Source organism: Triticum urartu, chromosome 5A, assembly GCF_056163025.1.
Source record: "Triticum urartu cultivar PI428250 chromosome 5A, HENAU_Tu73, whole genome shotgun sequence".
Lineage (NCBI taxonomy): Eukaryota > Viridiplantae > Streptophyta > Magnoliopsida > Poales > Poaceae > Triticum > Triticum urartu.
In genome coordinates this window covers 588,810,545-588,819,347 of record NC_141877.1, presented here as the reverse complement: position 1 = coordinate 588,819,347, position 8,803 = coordinate 588,810,545, and the positions used below count along the sequence as shown (strand labels likewise).

The window sequence follows — 8,803 nt, the reverse complement described above, 5'->3', positions numbered from 1 at the left end:
CCTTATCTTTTCTTTTTCTCGGTTTGGTAGACATGTCCTTCACATAGATAACCTGTGCCACATCATTGGCTAGGACGAACGGTTCGTCAGTGTACCCAAGATTTTTCAGATCCACTGTTGTCATTCCGTACTGTGGGTCTACCTGTACCCCGCCGCCTAACATATTGACCCATTTGCACTTAAACAAAGGGATCTTAAAATCAGGTCCGTAGTCAAGTTCCCATATGTCCACTATGTAACCATAATATGTGTCATTTCCACTCTTGGTTGCTGCATCAAAACGGACACCGCTGTTTTGGTTGGTGCTCTTTTGATTTTGGGCGATCGTGTAAAATGTATTCCCATTTATCTCGTATCCTTTGTAAGTCAATACAGTCAAAGATGGTCCCCTGGACAACAAGTACAACTCATCACAAACAGTGTTGTCACCTCTGAGACGTGTTTCCAACCAACTGCTGAAAGTCCTGATGTGTTCACATGTACTCCAGTCGTCACACTGCTCCGGGTGTTTGGAGCGCAGACTGTTCTTGTGTTTATCGACATACGGGGTCACCAAGGTAGAGTTCTGTAGAACTGTGTAGTGTGCTTGAGACCAAGAATATCGGTCCCTGCATATTATTGAGTCTCTTCCAAGAGTGCCTTTTCCAGTCAGTCTCCCCTCATACCGCGATTTAGGAAGACCTATCTTCTTAAGGCCAGGAATGAAGTCAACACAAAACCTGATAACAGCCTCTGTTTGATGGCCCATGGAGATGCTTCCTTCTGGCCTAGCGCGGTTACGGACATATTTCTTTAGGACTCCCATGAACCTCTCAAAGGGGAACATATTGTGTAGAAATACGGGCCCCGGGATGACAATCTCGTCGACTAGATGAACTAGGACGTGCATCATGATATTGAAGAAGGATGGTGGGAACACTAGCTCGAAACTGACAAGACATTGCGCCACATCACTCCTTAGCCTTGGTACGATTTCTGGATCGATCACCTTCTGAGAGATTGCATTAAGGAATGCACATAGCTTCATAATGGCTAATCGGACGTTTTCCGGTAGAAGCCCCCTCAATGCAACCGGAAGCAGTTGCGTCATAATCACGTGACAGTCATGAGACTTTAGGTTCTGAAACTTTTTCTCTGGCATATTTATTATTCCCTTTATATTTGACGAGAAGCCAGTCGTGACCTTCATACTGAGCAGGCATTCAAAGAAGATTTCTTTCTCTTCTTTCGTAAGAGCGTAGCTGGCAGGACTTTTATACTGCTTCGGAGGCATGCCGTCTTTTCCGTGCAAACGTTGCAGGTCCTCCCGTGCCTCAGGTGTATCTTTTGTCTTCCCATACACGCCCAAGAAGCCTAGCAGGTTCACGCAAAGGTTCTTCATCACGTGCATCACGTCGATTGAGGAGCGGACCTCTAGGTCTTTCCAGTAGGGTAGGTCCCAAAATATAGATTTCTTCTTCCACATGGGTGCGTGTCCCTCAGCGTCATTCGGAACAGCTAGTCCACCGGGACCCTTTCCAAAGATTACGTAGTGTAAATCATTGACCATAGCAAGCACGTGATCACCGGTGCGCATGGCGGGCTTCTTCCGGTGATCTGCCTTGCCTTTGAAATGCTTGCCTTTCTTTCGACATTGATGGTTGGTCGGAAGAAATCGACGATGGCCCAGGTACACATTCTTCCTGCATTTGTCCAGGTATATACTTTCAGTGTCATCTAAACAGTGCGTGTATGCGTGGTATCCTTTGTTTGTCTGTCCTGAAAGGTTACTGAGAGCAGGCCAATCGTTGATGGTCACGAACAGCAACGCCTTAAGGTTAAATTCCTCCTGTCTGTGCTCATCCCACGTACGTACACCGTTTTCATTCCATAGCTGTAAAAGTTCTTCAACTAATGGCCTTAGGTACACATCAATTTCGTTGCCGGGTTGCTTAGGGCCTTGGATGAGAACTGGCATCATAATGAACTTCCGCTTCATGCACATCCAAGGAGGAAGGTTATACATACATAAAGTCACGGGCCAGGTTTTGTGATTGTTGCTCTGCTCCCCGAAAGGATTGATGCCATCCGCGCTTAAAGCAAACCATACATTCCTTGGGTCCTTTGCAAACTCATCCCAGTACTTTCTCTCGATTTTTCTCCACTGCGACCCGTCAGCGGGTGCTCTCAACTTCCCATCTTTCTTTCGGTTCTCACTGTGCCATCGCATCAACTTGGCATGCTCTTCGTTTCTGAATAGACGTTTCAACCGTGGTATTATAGGAGCATACCACATCACCTTCGCAGGAACCCTCTTCCTGGGGGGCTCGCCGTCAACATCACCAGGGTCATCTCGTTTGATCTTATATCGCAATGCACCGCATACCGGGCATGCGTTCAGATCCTTGTATGCACCGCGGTAGAGGATGCAGTCATTAGGGCATGCATGTATCTTCTCCACCTCCAATCCTAGAGGGCATACGACCTTCTTTGCTGCGTATGTACTGTCGGGTAATTCGTTATCCTTTGGAAGCTTCTTCTTCAATATTTTTCAGCAGCTTCTCAAATCCTTTGTCAGCCACAGCATTCTCTGCCTTCCACTGCAGCAATTCCAGTACGGTACCGAGTTTTGTGTTGCCATCTTCGCAATTGGGGTATAACCCTTTTTTGTGATCCTCTAACATGCGATCGAACTTCAGCTTCTCCTTTTGACTTTCGCATTGCGTCCTTGCATCGACAATGACCCGGCGGAGATCATCATCATCGGGCACATCGTCTGGTTCCTCTTGATTTTCAGCAGCTTCACCCATTGCAGCATCATTGGGCACATCGTCTGGTTCCTCTTAATCTTCACCAGCTCCCCCCGTTGCAGCATCACCGTATTCAGGGGGCACATAGTTGTCATTGTAGTCTTCTTCTTTGCCGTCTTCCATCATAACCCCTATTTCTCCGTGCCTCGTCCAAACATTATAGTGTGGCATGAAACCCTTGTAAAGCAGGTGGGAGTGAAGGATTTTCCGGTTAAAGTAAGACCTCGTATTCCCACATTCAGTGCATGGACAACACATAAAACCATTCTGCTTGTTTGCCTCAGCCGCATCTAGAAACTCATGCACGCCCTTAATGTACTCGCTGGTGTGTCTGTCACCGTACATCCATTGCCGGTTCATCTGCGTGCATTATATATAATTAAGTGTCCAAATTAATAGAAGTTCATCATCACATTAAAACCAAAGTGCATACATAGTTCTCATCTAACAACATATAGCTCTCCAGAGCATCTAATTAATTAAACCATACATTGAAACTATGTAAAACATTTCAATGCGGAAACAAATGCGATCATAATCGCAACCAAGGTAACAATTGATCCAACGGCATAATGATACCAAGCCTCGGTATGAATGGCATATTTTCTAATCTTTCTAATCTTCAAGCGCATTGCATCCATCTTGATCTTGTGATCATCGACGACATCCGCAACATGCAACTCCAATATCATCTTCTCCTCCTCAATTTTTTTTATTTTTTCCTTCAACAAATTGTTTTCTTCTTCAACTAAATTTAACCTCTCGACAATAGGGTCGGTTGGCATTTCCGATTCACATACATCCTAGATAAATAAATTCTATGTCACGTTGGTCGGCATAATTTTCATAAACAATAAATGAACCAATAGTTATAAAGATAATATACATACCACATCCGAATCATAGACAGAACGAGGGCCGACGGGGGTGGATACCAAAACCATCGCACTATATAAGATGCAATAATAAAAGTAAGAAAATGATACAAGTATCTATCTAAACATACAACTAAGAATATTTTTCCTTTTAGAAAGAAGATAAGAACAAGAGGCTCACCACGGTGGTGTCGGTGATGAGATCGGCGCGGGTGATCGACATCGGTGAAGACGGGGACGGGGCGTGACGGACCGCTAAATCTAGACAAATCTCGAGGAAAATGGAGCTTCGAGGTCGAGCTTCGAGAGGAGAAAGCTTAAGTAGTGTGGCTCGGGCATTCCATCGAACACCTCATGTGCATAGGAGGTGAGCTAGAGCACCACAAAGCCCTCTCCCCCTCGGCCAGAGAAAAATAGAGCACTGGGGTGCTCTGCTCACGAGCGAGGGGTATATATAGGCACCTCATTGGTCCCGGTTGGTGACATGCGCCGGGACTAAAGGGGAGCCTTTGGTCCCGGTTCAAGCCACCAACCGGGACCAATGATGGTGGGCCAGGAGCGAGGCCTATTGGTCCCGGTTCATCCCACCAACCGGGACCAAAAGGTCCAGATGAACCGGGACCAATGGCTCACGTGGCCCGGCCGACTCCCTAGGCTCACGAACCGGGACCAATGCCCACATTGGTCCCGGTTCTGGACTGAACCGGGACTAATGGGCTGATCCGGCCTGGACCAAAGCCCTGTTTTCTACTAGTGGGAGTAAGCTAGGGCTAGCCTTGTTCTTCTTCCCCCTTTAGAGAAACAGCTCAAGGAGCAAGCTTGTAGCCACCATTGTTGGTTGAGTGATCATGCGGAGACCCCGCAGAATAGGAGTAGGACTGTTATCTCTTAGGAGAGCCCCGAACCTGGGTAAGATTCGCAGGCGGGCATGTTTGCGCGTTATCCCGTTTTATGGCACCGACGACCTATTATTAGCCCTCTTCATGATAAGCCATTCGTTGCCATATCTCGCACGACACCCCCAACATAGGGGTCGTGCTTGGGCCGCGGTAGGATGAGATGAGCCAATGGTGGAGGTAGGTCTCGTGGAGAGGGACTGGGGCGCCGGCCTCATCGACGACGTCGCCATTGAAGCCCTTGATGGCCACATGGCCGCGGGGGAAGTCCACGTCGTAGTACCACTTGTTGACGACGCCGCCGGGGCGGAGGAAGAAGGGCGGGGACAGGAACGTATGCGTCTTCAACACGTTGACCGCTTCCGTCGTCGGAAGGAAAGCGGCAGCTGCTGATGAGATGTGACGATGATGCCCAGGAGCATGCCCGTCCTCATCTTGTCACCTACTGCTGCTGTTGTTGACAGTAGAAAGTACAAATGATTAAGACAACTGAAATTAACAATACGTATTACTCTACTGATGAGAGAGAAGGAGCAAATAATTTAACTCCCTCAAAACTAACAGATTAGATTTGGCTTATTTGTGGGAATGCAAATACTTGGATTTCGTCCATATATTCTTAGTCTGAACCAGGCAAACTACTTGAAGAGATAGATAGAGCCTAGCTAGCGATGCATTCTTCAACCAAGTGAAACATGGCAAAGCTAGGGAACGAAGCAGAGGTGAGAACAGAGACAAGTGGAGAGGACGGGCACCGCTAGCTGCTGGCTGGCCTGCTGCATGCTATCCGTAGGTGTAGGTGTGTGTATGGTGCACTAGAGCACGAGCACCACTGGCTCTTATAAACTGGGCGGGTAGCTTGGTTGCACGACGGTAAGCTAGTCCACGTCGCCAACCACATGCTACAGTGATGCACAGTAGTGAAAACGAAGAGAATGGCTACCAGCCTACCCTGCGTCCATGCCCTATCTGTAGGTGTAGGTGTACGTATGGTGCACTAGAGAGCACGGGCACCGCTGCCTCTTATAAATTAGGCTAGTAGCATGGCTGCACGAAGGTAAGCTAGTAAACGTCGACACCGCGGAAGGACCCAGGCCAACTTCACGCCACAGTGACGCACACTAGTAAATAGTATTACTGTAGCTACACTCCCAAAGGTACGTTTGTCAGTTTTCGGGAATATCACCGTTGTCGTACGTGGGCAAAAACGACAAATTTGATCTATGAACGAAAAAAATTCACAAAATAAACTGCGCTTGAAAAAATTTCACTCCACTGACTCTTTAGTGTGACGCCCGACAGTCAAGCGTCACACTATATTGTGCAGCGCCTAACTGACAGACGCTACACGCCTATCTAACGTCGCACTCTAAATTGTCTAAAAATTACTAAGTTAGTGTGTAACGCCTAAGAATTAGGCGCTACACTATATAGCGAAGCGCCTATACGTTAGGCGCCGCACTATTTGCATTAGGCCCCTCCCAATGCTCCACCTTGTACAGGTGCTAAGCCTTCCACGTAGGCAAAAAATCTGATGTGGCATGTTATTTAAGAGGAGAGAGATGAGTGTTGTGACCCCAAAAAGAAACAATGCTAAGAGCATCTCCAACAGCCGCGCAAAACTAGCGTAGCGCCGCAAATTAGGCCGTTTTAGCGCGCGCGCAACGCGGCGGGTCGCTCCAGCTGAAGCGCAAAAACGGCGCGCGCGCTATAACGGGTTGGGCGCGCGGTCGAAAACACTTAGCCGCGCGGTGTATTTCGGGCGCCAGCTACAGCGCGCGGCACACTCGAGCGCTCGCGCCGCACTCTCTCCTCTCCTCGTCCTACGCCCCGTGCACACAGGCGCCCTGCCACCCACCCATGGACGCGCACACCGGCGCCCCGCTCACCCCGCTGTACAGCCGCGACCCCCCCCCCGCTGCCGCCGCCGCCGCAGCCGCCGCCGCCGCTGGAAACCCTAGCGCGGGAAGCGCTGGCGTCGCCACCGCCGGAGCTCTGCCGAGCGTCGGCCTCGCGCGCAGCCTCTTCTTGCCGCCGCGGATGACCACGGCGCCGGGTGGCGTCGCGCCGGCGCCGTCCCGTGCCGCCGCCGCACCGTCGAAGAAGGTCCCCAATGCGGCGCGGACGAAGAAGGGCAAAACATCCGCGAAGAAAAACAAGGCGGCGGACGGCTCCGGCACCACGAAGGCGAGGGGAAAGAAGTTTGCAGGGCGTTCGACGGCCGCGGCGGCTTCCGAAGCGCCGGCGAGCTCACTCGTTGAGCCGGCCGCCGATGCGCACCACGTGTTTGACGAAATGCCCCCAAGGTGAAAAAATTTCCAACTTTTCTTTTCTTCTTATTTTTTCAATGCATCATCATCACATATAGATAGCTTATTTGCATTGTTCAAAAAACTTTGTAGTCTCAACAATGATGCATACATGTCCACTATGGGTGTTGGGTCCAACAATTCGCATTGGTCTCAAACCAATGACACCCATTTCGAAGACCATGAGTTTGAGGTGGACGAGGAGGGTGAGGGAATTGTCGAAGCGCCGAAAGGAAGAGCGGGCAATTACTCAACCAACGACGACAAGTTACTATGCCATACTTATTTGCAAGTGTCGAGGGATCCATCCATTGGAGGTGATCAAAGTAGAGACGCGTATTGGGGGCGAATGAAAGAACACTTTGATGCTCACAACTTGAGTGGAATTGACCGCTCCGAGAGATCACTTCGGTCCCGATGGTCGACAATCAACTCGGATTGTCAAAAGTGGACGGCCGTACAAAAGGCAGTTGACAAGATTAACCCAAGTGGCACAAATGAGGATGATCGAGTAAGTGGCATCTCATATATGTTCATCATACTTGTTTTTGGTGACCGAAGTGCTAACTTGTTTTGTTTTTCTTTTAGTACAACATTGCACAAAACTTGTTCAAAGAAGAGACAAGGACAACCAAGAAGGGGAAGATCAAGAAAGGCAGGGTCTTTACCTTGCCTCATTGCTATGAAGTGTTAAAGGATGATGAGAAATGGAAGAAGCGTGATGGTTTGGAGGATTTGCATTTGAGCAACAAACGGAAGCGAGCAATTGAGATGAATGATGATGATGAGGAGGATGATGCATCAAGTGATGACGGCAAGAGAAGCCCCACACCCAACTCGGTTTCATACTCGAAGCCAAAACGACCGGATGGGTGCAAGAAAGACAAAACCGAAAAGAAGAAGAGGAAAGGAGATGATGAGCTCAAAAATGCTATGGAAGCTATTGTGAAGGCAAGGGTCGAAGCCAATGAGGTGAGGAAAATGGCAAGGAACCAAGATGTCGTGGCCGAGGAGAGAAGGGTGGCGGCCGAGGAGAGAAAGGTGGCTTTGGAGGAGAGGAAAGTAAGCAACGAGGAGCGAGCTAAGTTGTTGGAATGGGAGAAGCACTTATTCTTCTTGGACACATCTAACCTCAATGCGGCGCAAAAAGAGTATGTCAATCTTGCCCAATAAGAAGTCTTGATCCAAAAAAGAGCCTTGGTTCGTGCAATGGGTGGCGGTGGCCTCGGCGCCATGGGAGGCATGGGTGGCTTCGGAGCCATGGGAGGCATGGGTGCACATCCGGCCGCCATGGGAGGCATGGGTGCACCTCCGGCCGTCATGGGAGGCATGGGTGCACCTCCGGCCTCCATGGGAGGCATGGGTGGCTTTGGAGCACCCTCCGACGCTATGGCCGCCATGGGAGGCATGAGTTTTGCTTCTCTCATGGGAAGCATGGGTGCACCTCCGGCCGCCATGGGTGCAATGTCTTTCGATGTGCCTTCTCACACACATTCCCATGAAGATGCCGTTGAATATCTTGCCAACACCGTCGGAGCTTCACATGATGCGGTGCGTGATGAGGAGAGGGAGGAAGATTCATCTTCGGAGGCGGAAGAGTCGTCTTCGAAAGATGAGGACGAAGACGAAAACGAGGAAGATGAAGATTGATGTGTCTTTCATGTCTTGAACTTTTAGTTTGCATTTGAACTTGGTTGGATGAACTTGTGGGCATGATTTTAAACTTATGGGCATGAACTTTTATTCATCAACTTGTTTGTGTCAAATTTCACATGTTTAGTTTTGTCCAAAATATCATATATGCAAAATGCCCGATGAGTCACGTGCGCTGTATTTTTACGCTCTGCTGGAGCGGCGCGCGCGCTGCATTATAGCGCGGCTGCTGGAGCCAGCGCAGGCGGACGCGCAAAACCAGCCGCAGCGCGCGCGGTAAA

General features: G+C 49.4%; 1 pseudogene; it reads left to right on the top strand.

Moving 5' to 3' along the window:
• Window positions 1–4,731: 4,731 nt before the first annotated feature.
• LOC147973118 (uncharacterized) lies at window positions 4,732–6,870 on the top strand (annotated as a pseudogene).
• Window positions 6,871–8,803: the final 1,933 nt, after the last annotated feature.